Raw genomic sequence first — 20,971 nt, 5'->3', positions numbered from 1 at the left:
GTGAAGTTGGCGAAGCTTCTTTTGATTATAAAATTGCATAAAGTACCTTTGTGATAGCACGGCCTTGCAGACCAGTTACACATATCGGACAGAGCAGCCATACCCTTGATTAAGGGCTGGCCACAACTCCTCCATTTATTTAGCTATTGTAGACCAAGGCTGCTCTTTGTTTTCCTGCCTGCAGATAGAGTACAAGCTGCAATTATGCATTAGGGGCGAATGGTCCACATTTCATTTCCTATTGAGGGATTGGTGGCTAAATATTGGTTCTCATTTCAACTTCTCCTTGTTCTAGACAAGTCCCTCTCTCTGAGGTTATTGCGGGTGTTAACTTAGAGACAGTCTCTTGGCCTTAATTATTGCACGTTGCTTTGGGCGCCCTGTTTGTTGTTAACCAATCGTGCATTTCCTTCACTCATTTTAAAAAACACAATTATATTGTTTTTCCCCTACAAAGGGAGGGCCTCCTTTACTTTGTAAAGAAGATATGTGACGTCTTGTAAGCAGATATCTAAAAAAAAGTGGGTGCGGCTCTCTGAGATACGATACTTTCAAAATCGCATGTACAAATTGCATGATCTTTAGATACAGAGCTCAGTGTGAAAGATGTGGCTTGTACACACACACACACACACACACACACAATCACACACACAACCACACACACAACCACACACACACACACACACAACCACACACCCACACACACACAACCACCCACAACCACACACACAACCACCCACAACCACACACACAACCACACACAACCACACCCACACACACCGACAACCACACACACAACACACACAACCACACACACACACATCCACACACACAACCACACATGCAACCACAACCACACACACACATAACCACACACAACCACACACACAACCACACACACAACCACACACACAACCACAACCACACACAACCACACACGCACAACCACACACTCACAACCACACACACAACCACAACCACACACACACACACAACCCCACACACAACCACACACACAACCACACACACAACCACACATACAACCACACACACACAACCACACAACCACACACACAATCACACACACAACCACACACACAACCACAACCACACACACAGCCACACACACAACCACACACGCAACCATTCACAACCACACACACATAAACACACACAACCACACACACAACCACACCCAACCACATCCACACAACCACAAGCACACACACAACCACAACCACACACACAACCACACACACACAACCACAACCACACACACAACCACACACACACACAACCACACACACAACCACACACACACAATCACACAATCAGTGCACACTTTTACCAGGCACAGACACCATCAGTCATCAGTGCACACTTTCACCTGGCACAAACACCACCACCGTCAGTGCACGCTTTCACCGGGCACAAACACCACCAGCCGTCAGTGCACGCTTCCACCAGGCACACACCACCAGCCATCAGTGCACACTTTCACCAGGCACACACACAACACCAGCCGTCAGTGCATGCTTTCACCAGGCACACACACACCACCAGCCGTCAGTGCACACTTTTACCAGGCACACACCACCAGCCGTCAGTGCACACTTTCACCAGGCACACACACCACCAGCCGTCAGTGCACGCTTCCACCAGGTACACACACCAGCAGCCGGCAGTGCACACTTCCACCAGGCACACACACGACCAGCCATCAGTTCACAATTTCTACAGGCACACACACCACCAGCCATCAGTGCACAATTTCTACAGGCACACACACCACCAGCCATCAGTGCACACATCAATGGTTAACGCATCCGCAATTAATTATTGTAGCAATCACAGTATGGCGCACTTTACTTTTAAACATATTCATCTAAAGCGCAGCATGCTGCCATTGCTACAAAAATAAGTACACTTTTTTTGGCCTACAATTTATAGACTTTTGTTGCAATTGGTGTTGCAATATTTAGCAATGCCAATAGCTCAAACGTAATTAATGCGAGACCTATTGCATTGCAAATGCTTGTTATTCTTCATGTTTGCAAACATGCTTGATCATTCACAAAGTGTTATTCACCAAGGTTTTAAGAGGTTTGTGAGAAAGGTGATGGTGTACCCTTGTAATATATGGGATACATTTCCCCCGGGCATACATGATAAGGATATTGCCAGGTTCCACAGTTCCATAACCTAATAAAGGAACTCGGCCTTCGGACTCGTTCCTCTAAAGGGTTATGTACCTCCTCTGTGACTTGCAATATCCTTATATCGTATGGCAGAAGGTACTTTGTCTGTATGGCAAAAGGTACTTTATCCGTAATATATTTGCCGATTTAGTGCGTCATACGTCACAGATTATAAAGAAATTAGAGACAGGCTTTAGTTACAGGGATTGGAGAATCCCATTTATAATAAGGAGATAATGATGAAACACATAGAGAATAAAGATAAGAAGGAGCAAAATATGCACGGATAGCAGGGAAAAAGAGAAGGAAGGAAATAAGAACAAGTGAAAGACAGAAGCGGGAAAGAGAGACGGAGACAGGGCCGGACTAGCTACCGGGCAGTTTGGAATTCTGCTGAGCTGGGGGCTGATTTCGTTCATGGAGACCTGCGTGTGTAAACGAAATTCTTTTTGCTTTAATCATTTCGAAGCACATGCAGGTCTCCATGAACGAAATCAGCCCCACCGCAGTGAAATCAGCCCCCAGCTCGGCTGCATTCCAAACTGCCCGGTAGTCAGTCCGGCCCTGGACCGAGAAAGAGGATAGGCAGGAGAGAGAGTGAAAGGGAGGGAGGAGATGAGTAGAGAGAGGAATGGAACAGGAGGAGAGAAAGAAAGAAAGAAGGGCAGAATAAGGAAAGCAGAGGCACAGTTATCATTAGTGTAGGGGGTGTAGTGACACCAGAATCTACGTGGCCGGGCCCCAGAGCATCCCAATTATGTCTGTTTTTAATGTTCTCGAGTCTCGAGTAGGGGTATCTTCCTTGCTTGTATTAGGACCCAAGACGTTCAGGCTGCGTGCGTCACTGGATATAGGCTGCGTGCACCATCCTATGCACAGATGTCTATCGGATATGACCTTCACCTGACCCTGAGCTGGAAGTGATCTGCTCTCCCACAAGAATCCATAGCAGATTCTTAGGGCTGTCACTGGATCGAGGATAGTGGCGAGGCTTACGGGAAATGCATGTCATCTGATCTAAAACTCGAGCTGCAAAAAAGCACATACGTTCATCAATTCTTAGGCACAAAATGTAAGCCCTTACGATAAAGATGTATATACTTACAATTAATACAGACAAGGTGACACATAAATGCATAACAGGAGGTTCGATTAATTGCAATGTGCAAAAATACTTTTAATTCCATCACACCTGCGATATCAATCGAAGATACATCCCTCTGGAGTTAAAGTAACTAGACAGGAACACTAGAAAGCAGCATTTTAAAATGATAATACAAAATGAGGGGACAATTACATTGCCATTACAATCTGATTAGATTGTTACAGGGATCAGGCTTCATATGTTATTAACAAATATGTTTTGTCGTATTGTCATTTTGCTGCTATGGATACAACAATGTGCGTTAGTTGTTGGAACTGTCCTTCAAATCAGGGTTAAGGTAAAAGGGAGGAAAGGTAAGTTAGGTGTAATAGACACAACTTTGAAACTTTTTGCTTATATGTATAATCTCCGTCAATGTGTGCATGGGTGCTGTACGACTTTGTGTGCACGGACTATACAAAAGGTAAACCTATTTGCTCTGATAATACATGGTATTTATAAGTGTGGCCATAAAACTTGTACAGTGTGACCAAGCAAAGCCATAATTGCTGAAAATTGTGATCACTGAGTGACCCGAATAGACAGTGTTTCAAACCACACTATTTTCATTCAGAGAGAGCAAATAGCAAAGCAAGCAAACAAGCCAGTTGTTGCCCATTACAAAGGCGTTGCCAATGCAAGTGAGAAGTTAAGTTCCATAGAAATTGTCCACCCTTCGGGGGGGTGGGGGTGCGGGGGAGGAGGGGTGAGGGGCGCAGGGCAGACAGGGTCCCAACCCTAGTGGCTGAGGTCAGTTACGGCTGATGTCCTTGGGGTGCACCCTACTATTACTCAGCAAACTAAGCCGAATACAACCTTTCTGTACTTGACTCTCAGGACAGCGGGGGCGAGCAGTCACAGGCTTCTCGGCAAGGCAGTGTGCGGCAAGTGATCAGACCTTACCAATTAACTAACAAACAGAAGAATCCAATAGTCCAGCTTGCTGCATTTCTTGGTAAAAAGAAAGTACTTTATTATCACAGCAAAATTTAATAAGATTCTGTTCAATGGGGCTCAGATGTTAGATTGTAATTGTATCTATAATACCTAGAAACGCGACCACCTCCCCCACTAAGGTGCCATCTCTCGTTCAGTAGAATGCAATTTATTTATTAAGTGCACGTTTACCAACATAGGCATCTTGTTGGTAGAACATCAGTCAAGAGAATAAAAACCCTGGGAGAGAACCGAGTATGGCTATCAAATATAGGTGGTCAAAGTCTTTCAGAAGGCCATGTGATGTGGAAAGGACCTAATGCCAAAGAAAGAACATTCAAGAGTTGAGGACCAAGTAGCGAAGGAGCACTAATACCAGACCTAGAGGATCTGATATGCGAGATTGAGAATAGCATTTGATAGTTGCAGCATAAACATCTCACTGAGTTACAGAGGGAGAAGTTTTGACCAAATGGTGAATTTTAGATCCCCTAAAAGACTATCCATATGGAAAAATTACTTAAAAACATTTTTTTTTCACCAGAAGCCAAAGTAGATGGATTTATGACTGAGCAGATTGATACAAAGTCTTTGGCCCGCCGACTAACCGGACAGCAACATTTCTAATTCTTTGTAGCTAACTCTGGAGGATTCAGGTAGGCCAAGCTAGCGGATGTTGCAGTAGTTGATCTGGAACCTGCGCATGCAGATGGTTTGGCAAAAATAATAATTTTTTCTTAGGAGTTTAAGATTAAAAATAAAACATGAGGCTGAGACAAACCTGATCTGCACTTGGAGGGATACATGTGTGCTGAAGAAAGCCAGCACAACTCTGATATCTGGCTGAAACATGTAGACCACACAGGATACTGGAGACATAATTAACCTCAACATTTATATGCCGCTCTGTTTTTAATACTGCCAAGGGCCCTTTATTAAATTTCTCCAATCCTTGGGACTCTTTGGACAGTTTTTAAACCACACTCCCTTCATTTCACTGCACAAAACCCGCTCTGCTGTAACCAGGCGTTGAAGCACACCCAAGGTGCACTCTGTTCCTTGGGTGGGACCCCATGATAAAGCATGCCACCAACTAGGTTGGTGGGTGAGGGTCTTCATAAAAAACAAATGAGTTCTTTTCTCCCGGACATGAACGCCTAGCTGCTACACAAATAGCTAGTTCTCATTGAACTAGTCAGTAGCCCTTTGCTAATGAGGTCCTCTTTGAATTTCTAAGAGAATATCTATCACCATCCTCCCTCACTTTCTGTGTCACAACTCGCCAGGGACAAGGAATGCTGCTAGAACACTCACAGTCTAAGGAAGCAGTGTTTGCCTTCCATCTTATGCCATGCTAAACCAGAAACAACTAAAATGGATCCCACGCAACACACACTCCTGTACCCAGCAAAGGCGATGCACATTTGTTTGACTATGCCGATCAAGGAAACCCCCCAAAAATAAGGTGCATATGTACTTTGCATAATCACACTTGGATACCCACTCAATATACATCAAATACAATGCATGTTTTACACACATGTATCCCAGGGCATAACACAGGCCCCTGTGGTCTAAGCCTTGAGGGGGCCCCATTCAGCTCAAGCATAATGAATATCTGTGAGATATAGGAGTCTTATGAGCCCCTGTTCATATTCTGCAGGGGTCCCATCATTGTCCGTTAAGCCACTGCATTTATCCAAAAGCAAACAGAGACTAAGTACACCCACTGAAGACTGTAGGCCGAATGAAGTCTGTCTCATATTTCACAGCATGGGCTTCAACAGAAGACTCCCAATCCTGAAGGAGTGTGTACAGCCCCTGCCAGGACCAGTTCCCCAATTACTACAGAAAGGTGCAGACTGTAGGAAGGTGGATATCTGACTATATGGTTACCCCCACTTTTTGCCCGGTGTTTTGCTGGTTTTCGACTTAGTTGGCCTGGGACCCTGCTATTCAGAGCCCCAAGCTATCTGCTTTCTTTATAAAAATGGACTCCATGTAGTTTAGGTACATACCAGATTGGTTACTGGGTCACCCTTGTGAGACCCTGTAGAGTGTACCCTAGGTACCCAGGGCATAGGTGCACCTTAGGCATACCAGGGGCTGCAGCATGTATTGTGCCACCCCTGGTTTGGCTTCCAAACTGACACCACAAGTCTGTTCACACAGCCTGGGTAAGGTGGTGTAATCACCCTTTACTTAGTATACCTATATCTATACATACATATAGACACATATACACCTATAAGTCACTCCTATGGCAGGCCTTAACAATCCTGGAGGCAGAGTGCTTGGTTTAGGGTGCCCTAGCATGAGCTGAGCCCCTCTGCAGCTTTCGGAACCATCTCCTTATAGCTGTTCTATGATATAGCCATACCATATACTCCTAAGTGCATTATAATCCTCGCGGTTAATGCTAACTTTGGTTTGGCTTTATCAAAACATGTCATGTAAGGTGTCAAACACTTTGGAATACTACCCCCCCCCCCCCCCTAGCATTCCACCCTTCTAGAGGGAGAAGACATGTAGTTACTGGTTTACCCGGTTAAAGTTAAACAGAGCCTCAGCATCACAAAATGGATGCTGCTGCCACAGACACATGTCTGACCTCCTGTTGCTGGACGAAACTCCCGCAGGGGAGGCCTGGACAATAGGTTAACTGTCCAGGGAGGTGCCAGCACCTCCCCAGACAGGCTTTTGTGTATTGGGACAGGGAGGACTGCATTCAGTGAATGCTTTCCAGACACTGCCTGGGGCACACAAGGTGCTCCATGCATTTCCCAGTTCAAACTGGTTGCTGAGGTACTTTGCCCCAGCTCTGGTGCGAAACTGGACAAAGGGAAAGGGGTGTAACCACCCCCTTCCCAGGTCCACCCATAGGAGAGACCGTAAGGGTAGTCCGGCCCCTACACCCAGTATAAGCATAGGAGCTGTGTCCCTAGGACTTAAGAATACCCTGGACGAATCTTTGCAAGACATATCTTGGACCTTCGACATTACATTTTGACTGGAAGACAGAAGACATCTCCCTTGTGGTCAAGGAGTGACCACCCTGTTCAAACAGGCACCAACAGCAACTTTGCCGGTCTGCATTTTCGGGGCTCCCACCAGATTCCAAAGAATCTGTAACACAAGACATGGACTTCCAGACATCTCTGACCCCGACCCACACCCACAGCAAAGCTGAGACCTGTGGCTGACACGAGAGACGTGGGACCGGAACTCCTGGACATCCTGCATTTTGCAAGCTGCACTCCTTCCTCGAGGTATCTTGAAGTTGTGCATTGGAGTGCATGAAGCCCCAGCCCCGAGCATCATTTGCACTGAAGCACAGGCCCCCACACTCCCGTGGGCCCCGCTTTTGCATTTCAGCTTGACACGTCTTCCCGGTTCCTTGCCCGTTGGCTAGTGAGCCCCCTGAAGACTCCATTTCGAATTTAACTTGCTTTCCTGGTTGCTCCAGGCTTGCTCCAGCTTTTCTACAAAGGAGAAGCGCCACAGACCTTACGGGTCCGCACGGAAGCAATTCTCGACATCCTGAGTGCGTTGCGTTTGCCAAGGCTTGTTGGGTCCAGTCCGGATACTGACACCTCAGTCAACAAGATCCTTTATGGGACAGCTTGAATCCAGCTCCTGGTCATCGTCGACGCCTCCTGGTCCTCGTGGCTGAAGAGACAAACTTCACTTCTTCACTTGAAATTACCCGACATCTCCTGCTTCCTTCCTGGTTCCATCCTGGTCACTGGCAAGTGACCCAGACTCTGTCCCTTCTGCTTTCAGGTTGTTCAGATCTTCGATCCACCCTTGGATCCACCGGTACACTTTTCCTCTGGTCGCCTGCAGCACTTCTTTGCAGCTCTCAATTGAAAACGACGACGAAACCCGACACAAAAAGACACCTATGCACCCGGCTTCCCTGGGTGAGGTAACCCAACTACTCCGGTGCTCCCGTGGCTCTTGACTCTCGAAGTGTCCTAGTTTAAAAGGGTTCCATCGTAGTACACCTGGAAGTGTCCTTAAATTGTAAATTTGTAACTTTTACGTTTCCTATTGAAAGTCAATGGTAACCCGTGCCTGTGTTTAGACACTGCACGCATCTCCCGTGGGCCTCCTACTTCCCAACCTTTGGTTGTTTAGAGTAGCCCCAGCGATTCCACAGGCCCCAGGCCTGCTTTCTAATTCTCTCATGGTTCTTATACCACTATTTTACTATATGGTTTTTGAGGCCCCTAGGGCATAATGTAAACTGTGCAACTTATCGTATATTAACTCAGTGACTTGTATTGTATTTTTTTACTCTGACCTCATAAAGAGTGCAGAGGGGTTGTGTTTAGAATAAATACATATATATTTGATATATACCTTGTGTGGTGTCCTTTCATTTGGTACTCAAGGGATTATAATTGGTAAAACAACTTGCTTAATACGCTCTCTGAAGTCTTAGCCTGATGACTGCTGGTCCATGCTACCACTAGGATAGCTTTCTATAAGGTTGACTTTACAACCACCATCAATAAGGGTTGATTAGACAGGTGCAAGGTGCCCACTAGAACTAGTGGACATCATATGCCAGGCTAACTTCTCTCACAGACTGCCACCAAACCTGAGGAGAGTGGCCTTGCCCTATGCTGGCATCGGCTGTGCACCGATCATGAGCACAGAGCACTGTGCACATTCTAGAGCCACCAGAAGTCTGCTCACTACTGTTTCCTCTGCCCAACCCTAGACTCCACCCCTCCTCACTATACCTTCAAACTCTTACAGTGGGAGAAATATGGTGCTTTACTTGAGCCGGTGACTGAAGGTGGCACTCGTTTTGGGGGAATGGCACTTTTTTTTACTCAGCAGAGTTTGTGCAAGAGAGAGAAAAGCGCAAAAGGGGGAAAGAAAGAGTAAGAGAAAGATGGAAGAACAGTTATAAAGAGAGAAAGCAGCTATTATCGCACACACAACATTCGCTGCAACCATTACGCGACCACTGGGCCACAGACAGGGGGAGGGACTGGACGGATAAGGAGTGGAAAATGATCCTATTAGGCCCCAGACACGTGCCACGGAACGCGCGCTTTAAACTGATACAGTTCTACATACTACATAGAGCGTACCTCTCACCCAGTAAGATTAACCGCTATTTCCCAGGAGCGGCGGCCAGATGCCCGAGATGTGCGCTGGAAGAGGCAGACTTGCTACACATGCTCTGGCAGTGCCCACGGATTCAGACATACTGGGGGGGCGATACTGACGACACTGGACAAATGCACGGGCATGACGATCCCGCACACATGGGAGGCATGCTTACTAGGCCTGTATAAGCGAACTTCATTAAACAAAGCCCCCTCTTGATTCTGGGACCTTGGCCTCCTCACAGCAAAAAGATTGCTCACGAAACACTGGAAGAGAGCTACCCCACCGTTACCAGAGCACTGGCACACATCCCTAGACACCTGGGCAAAGGCGGAAAGCACCACCCTCCATAACGAGGAAACGGCAGGCCTCCGTCAGTTCCCGATTGCGCAATTCTGGGACACAATGCTCAATTCTTTTCACAAGGAATACCTTCTCACACAAACCACGACAGAAGTCGTCCACCCGGACAATACCGACGATGCACCCCCTGCACATATTCCATGCGGACACATCTGATGACGCCTCCACCATCACGTCCTTCCCCTCACGCCTGATATCCGTTATGACAGACGTGCTATACCCCCCCGAGCCATGCCCACTTCGTTAGACACTTTTGAATGTCGCCCACGCTCCCCATGACGCCGCACCCACACACAGACGCACACATCTTACTCCAGCCTCAGCTGACCATATCCACCCCTTCCTGATTTTCCCATTATGTCCCCTGTTCCCTATCCTCCCCTCCTTCCCTTGATGTTTCTTTCGGAAGTTATATCCTTGTTACACAAACATGGTTTGAAACGTTTGTGATGGAAAATGTAGTCATGATGTATGAAGCAAGAAAACCAGTGCATTGGGTGCTATGCCCCGTAAACATGACAGACATCTTTGAGATGTGATACTGTATGTATTGTACCATTCATGCTTTATTTCTCCTATACCTCTAATAAAGGATATTTAAACAAAAAAATAAAGAGAGAAAGCAGTTGTAAAAGAATCTGCAAGGGGGAGATAAATAGACAGGCTTGTTAACAACACATTAGACCCCAGCACTTATTCGTTGATACATTTTACACTGGATTTGCTCTAGAGTCAGTGGTCAGACCCACACTAACTGAAACAGCTGCTTATGTGGGAGGAATCGTGCATGCATAGCCACTGTGTGTAGACACCGCACTAGACAATATTTCTCCAACACTCTCTTCGATGTCAAGACAGATCCACAAACAGAGTGGGCAGTACTTGTGTTCACACACTTTCCAGGGCCGCACTCTGACAAACCTACCTTGTGGCCTACAAATAGCATAATGCATGTCCTGGGCCACAGCCAGGTCCTAATGGGGAACTGCCACCACCAGATTCATCATCTGCATACAGTTCTTCATTGTGTATTGTCTTGCATGTCACATCATGCTCATTTCCCTCTTAGTGGCTCAGGGAGACTCATTAGATGATACCAGCTGCAGCTTCACTCGTTTCATATTCAGTTACCAAGGAGAAACTGTTATGCACTGACATTAATATAGTTTTATTCTCTGAAAAGGCCCCATGTCAACATTGTCCACAGAGTGAAAGCTGTGTCAACTGACCATTCCAACACAAAAAGCACAGATGTAAATAGAGATATATATTTTTTTCATTTTATAAAAGCATTTTACAGGCGTGAGGTAACTTACCTCCGATTGTGCGATTAAACAGCAACCTTGCACTCTCAAAAGCACTGTTGGTTTAACAAAACAAGAAATCCATGCCTTGGATTCTAATAAATAAAAGTGCAATAAAACACCAGGAATCAGGTTAAACGAATTCCTTTCATAAAGATGTTGTCTGGTCACAATTTCTTTTATTCATTTTGACTTTCTGGGTTTGAAGGTCTGTCCCGGTGAAAACTTAATACACGCCAAATTATGGCAACCATAAAGAACGTATGGCAGGAAGGAAGGCCTCAAACATCCCACAACCTCCTCAATACCAATTAACTATTCTATGGGTTTTTGTGCTGTGCTGATCCCTGGAGACTCCGCCACCTGGGAATGAAAGGTACCTGCAGTGTTGCCGCCGCCTGAACCCACCATACATCTCACCCCTCCCACATGCACATCCATAGCAAGTATGGAGAAAACTCCTTCATCCGGGCCCCCCGCATGGGCAACATCTGTGTCCTCCATTCCGCTGCAGATGCTGTGGCTGGTGGAATATTTGTCCTTGTGCGGAAATGCTGAGGGAGTCCTGGGGAGTGGGAAACTGCACTGGGATAAAGTGTGGAAGATCAGAGATGCCTCGGTGTACGTTTCTGGGATGGAGGGAGGGAGGGATGTTAGATGGCCAATGAGGTGATGACAAATATGAGAACAGCCAATAGTGTGTAGAGTACTCAAGCAATGAGGATGCACACTCGAGTCATGGAGGCAGACAATAATATTATGGCATAGCACTCAATGCATTTCGGTGATATAGGCTGGTAGTGAGTCAGAAGTGCATGGTTATCTCATTAGGAGTCTCTCGTGGCTGCCACAGCTCTGTGTGCCTGGCAGGGATTTGCTGGAAGTACAGAAGGATTTGCCAGAGTCTGTGCCTTAATTGTAACTTCATGGTGTGCACATGTAGCACTTCAGGGCTTTTAGTTCTGTTGGTGTATTGTTATGTTATGCCTATTTGTGTAGTGCGCTAATCACCCGTGAGGGTATCCAGTCGCTTTGCAGGTGGGTAGGCAACAGTCTTCCCAGGTGAAGTAATTTTAAACGGCAGGTCATCAGATTCTTGCTGAACTCAAGAAGTCTCTGGTATGCAGTGGGGGGTCATTACATGCTTTGGGGGAGATGTACGAGAAGGTGCAACCTCTGGCCCTATTTTAAGTTTTGCCTGCACAGTGCTTCCATCGTGCTTGTGAAATCTATTGTTTTTAATATAAAACTTAAAAGGGGCTTACATCCCACTCCCTTGCTTTTCATTGGTTGCTGTGCTTGCCACTTACTTTTCCTCCATTTCTGTTAGCTGTAGCATATTTTCCTGCATTTACCAATGCTTGTTCCTCGTGTGCTTCTCATCAGTTTCCCGTAGCACAAATACTGTTAACGTCCGTTATGGTGGAACTATTTTTTCATAAAGTTTTGCCTCTCGCTCCTTTTTTGTCTTGTGTGATACTTTAAATTAAATTAGCAGATTTATATAGCACAATTTATCACACCGAGAGATTAAGTGATTTGCACAGAATCACAGGATGTTGCGCCGCTGAGACATGAACTGGGATCCCCAGCTACCGAGTCAGCAGCCCTGGCCGCTGTGCCAGATCCTCCCCCCTTCCTTGATACTTGTTGTTTTAAATTTTTTGCTGAATGAGCACTGGAGGTCAATGGGAAATCCTACTAAAACTATAACGCTAGCATTTTGTCTGGCGATATTTTGAATCATTTTCCCCAATCAATACCTTGTGAAATAATAAACCATAAACCTAGTCACAGAAAAGTGTGAAGTTTTCCCTTTTTTCTTGTGGATGCCGTCTTAAGAACATTACAAAGCTTCCACGAAGTTAGTGGTGTCACGAGGGGGGTGCGGGAGGTGCGGGCCGCACCAGGTGTCACCAGCAGAGGGGTGACACCAAAATGAACTCGCTATTTATTTACTGTTCATGTAACACCGTCCGTACTTATTAAACAAGCCAAAACGTTGTGCAATGCGGAACATTATAGGAACAGTAAATAAATAGCGAGTTCATTTTGGTGTCACCCCTCTGATGGTGTCACCTGGAAATGGAATAGGTCCATGGTAATGGCGTAATGTGGCGATTATAAGTGGGGCGGCGGCCATCGGATTATCTCCTGCATGAACCGGGTGATGCAAAACCAGAAATCAAAAACCTTCTTTTCTATCTTTTTGCCAAACGTTGCGAAAATACTTTCCTGAAAGTAAATGAAAGGTGACCTTCCGTGAAAAATGATCTGTCACAAATTAATGGACAAAGCCCTTTTTCGCTGAAAAAGAAAACTGCTAATCTGTGCTTCTTTTTTTTTGTGTTTTCAGGTATCTACTTTCTACACTTAGTAGTTCACATACTGGTCGTGAGAAGTAATTCCCGAGACAAAAGATAGTGATATCTTTTGAGATGTGAATGAGAAGTGCCTGGCCGACATGTTGAAGGAGGAGGACATCCAGTCCTTTCAGGATTTACAGGACAAATTTGGTCCGATCCTGGTCGTTTGCTGATGGGCCACCCTGAGGCACAAGTCTGTATCAGGGGAGGCACCCTCCCATGAGAGCCTGGGTGAAGCTCCGACTCTCCCCGGTGCCTGGCATGTCGGCGGATGGTCCTGGCTGTCAGTCAGTCAGTCCTCGGGCCACAGAGTGAGTTGCTGCTGCTATTTTAAAGGGGAGTGGAGAAGTAAGTGCAAGGTTGTGCTGCTGGGATCTTGGGGAATGGGACACAGTGGCGTCACTAGGGGGTTGCGGGCCGCACCGGATGACACCAAACTTTTCCACTCAATTTCAAAGCGCATTTCATGAGTTTATTTCAGTCACTTTGAGAAGAGCCAAAAACTGTGGGAGAAACCATGGGGGGGGGGAGAAGGCGACGAGGAAAGGGTTAAAAGAGCAGCAGGTGGGGGAGGGGGTGCAGGCGGAGGGGGTGGATGGTGCAGGCAGAGAGGGAGATGGTGCAGGCTGAGAGGGAGATTTTGCAGGCAGAGGGAGAGATGGTGCAGGCAGGGGATGAGATGGTGCAGGCAGGGGGTGAGACGGTGCAGGCGGAGGGGAGATGTTGCAGGCGGAGGGGAGATGTTGCAGGCGGAGGGGAGATGGTGCAGTCAGAGGGGAGATGGTGCAGGCAGAGGGAGAGATGGTGCAGACAGAGGGAGAGATGGTGCAGGTGGAGGGGAAATGGTGCAGGTGGAGGGGAAATGGTCCAGGCAGAGGTAGAGATGGTGCAGGCAGAGGGAGAGACGGTGCAGGCGGAGGGGAGATGGTGCAGGCGGAGGGGAGATGGTGTGGACAGAGGGAGAGATGGTGCAGACAGAGGGAGAGATGGTGCGGGCAGAGGGGAAATAGTGCAGGCAGAGGGGAAATGGTGCAGGCAGAGGGAGAGATGGTGCAGGCAGAGGGAGAGATGGTGCAGGCGGAGGGGAAATGGTGCAGGCGGAGGGGAAATGGTGCAGTCGGAGGGGAGATGGTGCGGACAGAGGGAGAGATGGTGCAGGCAGAGGGGAAATGGTGCAGGCAGAGGGGAAATGGTGCAGGCAGAGGGAGAGATGGTGCAGGCAGAGGGGGAGATGGTGCAGGCAGAGGAAGAGCTGGTGCAGGCGGAGGGAGAGCTGGTGCAGGCAGAGGGGAGATGGTGCAGGCAGAGGGGAGATGGTGCAGGCAGAGGGGAGATGGTGCAGGCAGAGGGAGAGATGGTGCAGGCAGAGGGAGAGATGGTGCAGGCAGAGGGAGAGATGGTGCAGGCAGAGGAAGAGCTGGTGCAGGCGGAGGGAGAGCTGGTGCAGGCAGAGGGGAGATGGTGCAGGCAGAGGGGAGATGGTGCAGGCAGAGGGAGAGATGGTGCAGGCAGAGGAAGAGCTGGTGCAGGCGGAGGGAGAGCTGGTGCAGGCAGAGGGGAGATGGTGCAGGCAGAGGGGAGATGGTGCAGGCAGAGGGGAGATGGTGCAGGCAGAGGGAGAGATGGTGCAGGCAGAGGGAGAGATGGTGCAGGCAGAGGGAGAGATGGTGCGGGCAGAGGGAGAGATGGTGCGGACAGAGGGAGAGATGGTGCAGCAGAGGGTGATATGGTCCATGTGGTAAGTCGTGAGGGGGTGACACCATGAGTTACCCGCACCAGGTGACACCAACCCTAGTGACGCCACTGCACGAAGTGCCGCCTATTACTGAATCGGTAGCTTTCATGTAATCCATTTTGCAACCAAGTTCTCACTGTGCAGCTCTTTTCATATGACTAGAACAGGTACAGGACAAGCCAGGGTTGATTTGTGCAAGCGTGAGATCATATTTTTCCACAATAAAGAACTGTGCAGAACTCAGCACATTCAATTCAGGTTTTCGGCAACACCGGCGATTTGATTTTCTAGATTCAAAGGTGCGGCTCAAACAATGAATACGGTATCTGTGGAGCTCCACTATTAAACACACCGGGCTGAAGGTCTTCCTAAGGTGGCCTCTGATTGCTGTCCCTATAGATAGCTGCATTCTCGGGTTATCATAACCACACTGTTTAGATAGTCGTCACTATTGGCCGCCTCTGTCTGCTTGCGCACCCTGCTAACAAAGCTGGAAGCTGCGTCGAAGCAAAATGCGTTCCTCTCTCCAAATGAGATTATTTATTTCGCCCACAAATGACATAGTAACTACAAAATCGTTTACGCAAACTGTAAATTGTAAACCTGTGTGCGAGCCCCTCAAACACGACCTATTCACTACAGACAAGGCGCAACAGGTGATGATATCAAATTCCGCAGTCTACCTGCAGAACCGCAGAGGCCAGGCATACGCCAGGGCAGGTTCTCGCCCAGATAATGTAACAGGCACAATAAATGGAAAATGAAGCGAAGAAGAGACAAATATATTCTACATGCAACAAAGAGTCTGGGACTCAGACAGCCTGGCACTGAGGACTCATTAAACATTGCTTTTGAGTCAGCTAATTGCTTTTTTAAGCGTTGATCCTTGTCCCACGGTGTGGCATGGATTATGGCTCAGGTGTTGCATGTTAATGACGTCCACCTGGCAATCACATTCTTTTTTCTCGCAAATCACAGCCAAGGAAGGAGCTTTGTTTCATTTTCAATTGACATTTCATTTGAAAACCCCTTCCACTGTTGTGCGGCAGATATTTTTTCAGAAGCTTTGCTGTGCCTGAGGAAAAAAAAAACACAAGCAGTATTTCTGGCTCCTCTCATATTATTCCTTTCGCCGTGTAACTGTTTACATGATTTTTGGGTGTATGTTCCTTATTTATTATGATGGTATTAGTGGCTGTCTGCATGGTTGGGGTGCGGTCACTGTCCTTACTGGCCGTGACCAGGTCTCCAGGTGATGGTTTGAACTCTGTGAGAGAGTTTTGCATTTGGGATTGACGAAGTTGACATTAAAGTCACGCCAGAATACTTTATTCCTCATTAATATTAGGCGTTGTGTGAGGTAATCTGAAATGGTCAATGACACTGCTCAAGCCTGGGTGGATGGTATATGGTGTGTACACAGAGGGTGTCAACCTGAGAGAGAGAACAGGGTACTTACCTCTGGCAACCCTCCTTCTGATGGATATTCTATCTCACCACACCTTTGTCACCTGTAGAATACTCTCAGCCTCCAGACTGGATCCAGAGCGCTCTAAAACAATAGATCCCATGTATCACGAGGTGGCGCCGGTTGACTCCATGTCAGCCTCACGCCGTCCCAGAAGGGACAATTTGGAGCCACATATAGCCTATGCTAGTCCACATCAACATCAGGTTCTGTACCTGGGGCTCAGACATGCACCCGCGGGGACAAATCAACGCAGCCGCTCCTGCTTCTTACTTCAGTGTCCTGTATTATTGCTAAAGCAGCTTTAACCCCTTCGACTTACAGCAAAAACAGCTTACAGTTCTCAATGGCCTAGGGCCCACTTACCTACAAAGAAGGTTTTCTTTTTACGTCCCTGTGAGACAGCTGCGCTCCTCTTCACAACTTCTTGCTCAGATCCCCCAGTACAATCGTCAAAGGCTTGGTGGGAGCTCTCTCGCTTGAAAAGTGTTGTAATTAAAGGAAGTCCATAAGCCAGGTATAAATATCATGTAGGTTTAATTAGGCTTAGTTACAAGTTCAGGTTTAAGCAGATAAGTTAAGATGTATAGAAATAAACCCACCAGGAGTGGCCTCCCTGCCACTCAGCCTGCCAGCCATCAACTGCCACTCTACACAAGCCAGGCACACAGGATTCTACTATGACATTATGCATTCCAATAGCCACACCATCTGAGTAGCAGGGAAAGCACCAAAGCTAAGTATAACATATCCCCCTTCCTTGGGGAAAAGACAATTCTCAAGTGAAGGAAGAAATGTGAACAAAAATCAAAAACAAACTAAGAAGATATACAAGGTATTCTGAAAAGAAAGCATTAGTGTTGCAAATACAATGCATTGTAAAAGAAAGCATATACGTTGCAAATACAATGCATTGTAAAATAAATAATTACATTGCACATTAAAAGATAAACATCAACTCCAAAGATGAGCAATGCATTTCCAAACTTAACATTTACATTGGCCATCCCCCTCTCTCAGGAAAAATAAAAATAAAACATGCATAAATAACACTGGTTATATAACAACTAATGCATGAATGCACTGGGCACTCACCACCCCAAAACTGACCACTATAGGGCACTCACGACCCTAGACAAACAACATAGGAGTCACACCACCTTAAACAACATATAGGGCACTCACCACCCTAATACAAGCAACATACGAGGGCACTCACCACCCTAGATGAAAAACATAGGACACACACCACCTTAAACATATAGGGCACTCACCACCCTAGACGAAAAAACAAAGGAGGCACACCACCTTAAACATATAGGGCACTCACCACCCTAGTCGAAAAACATAGGACACACACCACCTTTAACATATAGGGCACTCACCACCCTAATACAACTGCACGGGGCACTCACCACCCCAAAACTGACCACTATAGAGCACTAACCACCGTAGACAAACAACATAGGGCATCCACCTCCCTAAAACTGATCGCACTCACAACCCTAGACAAACAACATAGGGCACTCACCACCCTATAGGGCACTCATCACCCTAGACAAACAACATACGAGAGCACTCACCACCCTAGACGAACAACATAGAACACCCACCACCTTAAACAACATATAGGGCACTCACCACCCTAATATAACTGCACGGGGCACTCACTACCCCAAATCTGACCACTACAGGGCACTCACCACCCTAGACAAACAACATTGGACATTCACCACCCTATAGGGCACTCACCACCCTAGACCAACAACATACAAGTCACAGCACCTTAACCAACATATAGGGCACTCACCACCCTAATACAACTGCACGGGGCACTCACCACCCCACAACTGACCACTGTAGGGCACTTACCACCCTAGACAAACAACATAGGGCATTCACCACCCTATAGGGCACTTACACCCTAGACCAACAACATACAAGTCACAGCACCTTAAACAACATAAAGGGCACTCACCACCCTAATACAACTGCACGGGGCACTCTCCACCCCAATAGGGCACTTACCACCCTAGAGAGACAACATAGGGCACTCACCACCCTATAGGGCACTCACCACCCCAAAACATGACCTTATATAAATTGCGCAAGGCACAAACAGCCGCTCACCACCCCAAAACACATGAGCCAAAACACACAAGGCATACACCACGCCGAAATGAACAGAATGCAAGAAAAAAAAAGAAATAGGTATCTATTAAGAGAAAAGAAACTGGAAATAAAGAAAAGAAGCCACAGTTGTGAAGTAAAAAAAAACGCCTTGATCAGACCCCACCAGTGTCTATTTATATCTCGACGGCCTGCAGCCCAAGGCGTTCAACCATCTACGAGTAAGTACAACGTGGCAGTAAATTATTACAGGGAGGGCAGAAGAGTCAAGGAGGGCAGAGGAGTCAAGGTTCATGTGTACAGCCCTTGTCTGAAGATTGATGCCTTCCTGTTGCTCGCCGATCTTAATGCACTTGTGAGTTGTATGTAGCGGCTCTGTTTGCATGCGGAAAGAAATGTGGGCAGAAAGTGACAGTACATATTTCGCCTTTGTTTAAATCGACATGAATTTTACTGCGCAATCTGAAGTGCGCGAGAAATGCTTAACTGTCACCTTGATTTTTAAAAGAGAAGTGCGCGAGGAGCGCGTGAAGCCTACCTTCCTTCAGCCACTTGTGACGTTCTGGTGCATTGTTGTGCCGCACTGGCACGTTTAGAGCAGCTGCGTGCCCAGAGCCATCCAGCGCGATGTGGGATGCGTGCCACCATCAGAATGTTATGGGAGAGAGAACTGGCACATAGTGAGCCTTTTCAGTTACATGCGAGCAGTGTTTCAGCGACATGCAAGCTGTTATTGGGAGATAACATGAGGATGGGAGGCTCTTCGTTTTGGTCTAGTGTGTGCCTACCATCGAATGGACAATTCAAGGGATTCACTGTCTAGGGTACTTTTGTTGATAATACTACCACTGCTACCGTGTGGAGGACAGCACTTCTTTGACAATCTCGGGTGAGAGATCGCTCACCGGGGCACGAGACTTTCTCTTGCAGTACTATGCTGGTCATTGTAATGTTTGTATCGTGGTTCGTGTGGGGTTGATGGAGAATTTGTAGAGGTTTTAGCTGCCTGCAATGAGATGGTGTGCTTGCGCAATTTTTAAAGGTCATGTTTTGGGGTGGTGAGTGCCCTATAGGGTGGTGAGTGCCCTATGCTGTTTCTCTAGGGTGGTAAGTGCCCTATAGTGGTCAGTTGTGGGGTGGTGACTGCCCCGTGCAGTTGTATTAGGGTGGCGAGTGCCCTATATGTTGTTTAAGGTGCTGTGACTTGTATGTTGTTGGTCTAGGGTGGTGAGTGCCCTATAGGGTGGTGAATGCCCTATGTTGTTTGTTTAGGGTGGTGAGTGCCCTGTAGTGGTCAGTTTTGGGGTGGTGAGTGCCCCGTGCAGTTGTATTAGGGTGGTGAGTGCCCTATATGTTGTTTAAGGTGCTGTGACTTGTATGTTGTTGGTCTAGGGTGGTGAGTGCCCTATAGGGTGGTGAAAGCCCTATGTCGTTTGTTTAGGGTGGTGAGTGCCCTGTAGTGGTCAGTTTAGGGGTGGTGAGTGCCACGTGCAGTTGTATTAGGGTGGTGAGTGCCCTCGTATGTTGCTTATCTAGGGTGGTGAGTGCTCTATATGTTGTTTAAGGTGGTGACTCGTATGTTGTTTGTCTAGGGTGATGAGTGCCCTATAGGGTGGTGAGTGCCCTATGTTGTTTCTCTAGGGTTGTGAGTGTCCTATAGTGATCAGTTTTAGGGTGGGGGATGCCCTATGTTGTTTGTCTAGGGTGGTTAGTGCCCTATAGTGGTCAGTTTTGGGGTGCTGAGTGCCCCGTGCAGTTGTATTAGGGTGGTGAGTGCCCTATATGTTGTTTAAGCTGGTGTGTGTCCTATGTTGTTCCTCTAGGGTGGTGAGTGCCCTCGTCTGTTGCTTGTTTAGGGTGGTGAGCGCCCTATATGTTGGTTAAGGTGGTGACTCGTATGTTGTTTGTCTAGGGTGATGAGTGCCTTATAGTGGTCAGTTTTGGGGTGGTGAGTGCCCCCTGCATTCATGCATTAATTGTTATATAACCAGTGTTATTTATGCATGTTTTAATTTTTATTTTTCCTGAGGGAGGGGGATGGGTAATGTAAATGTTAAGTTTGGAAATGCATTGCTCATCTTTGGAGTTGATGTTTATCTTTTAATGTGCAATGTAATGATTTCTTTTACAATGCATTGTATTTGCAATGTAAATGCTTTCTTTTACAATGCATTGTATTTGCAACACTAATGCTTTC

General features: G+C 47.0%; 1 long non-coding RNA gene across 6 annotated transcripts in view; it reads left to right on the top strand.

The window, feature by feature from the left end:
* LOC144772442 (uncharacterized) overlaps positions 1 to 20,971 on the top strand; it is a 299,204-nt gene that overhangs the window by 139,854 nt on the left and 138,379 nt on the right. The window contains exon 3 of one of the 6 annotated variants that reach the window (XR_013599746.1): positions 13,432 to 13,752. The exons of 1 other annotated variant lie outside the window; for it this stretch is intronic. This is a non-coding gene — a long non-coding RNA (uncharacterized LOC144772442). Of the gene's footprint in view, positions 1 to 13,431; positions 13,753 to 19,034; positions 19,130 to 19,462; positions 19,664 to 19,691; positions 19,715 to 20,971 lie in introns of those variants that run through there. 4 more of the 6 variants (XR_013599750.1, XR_013599748.1, XR_013599749.1 and 1 more) reach the window with 4 other exon arrangements.

This window comes from Lissotriton helveticus, chromosome 8 (assembly GCF_964261635.1).
Source record: "Lissotriton helveticus chromosome 8, aLisHel1.1, whole genome shotgun sequence".
Lineage (NCBI taxonomy): Eukaryota > Metazoa > Chordata > Amphibia > Caudata > Salamandridae > Lissotriton > Lissotriton helveticus.
This window is presented reverse-complemented; position numbering and strand designations above follow the sequence as displayed.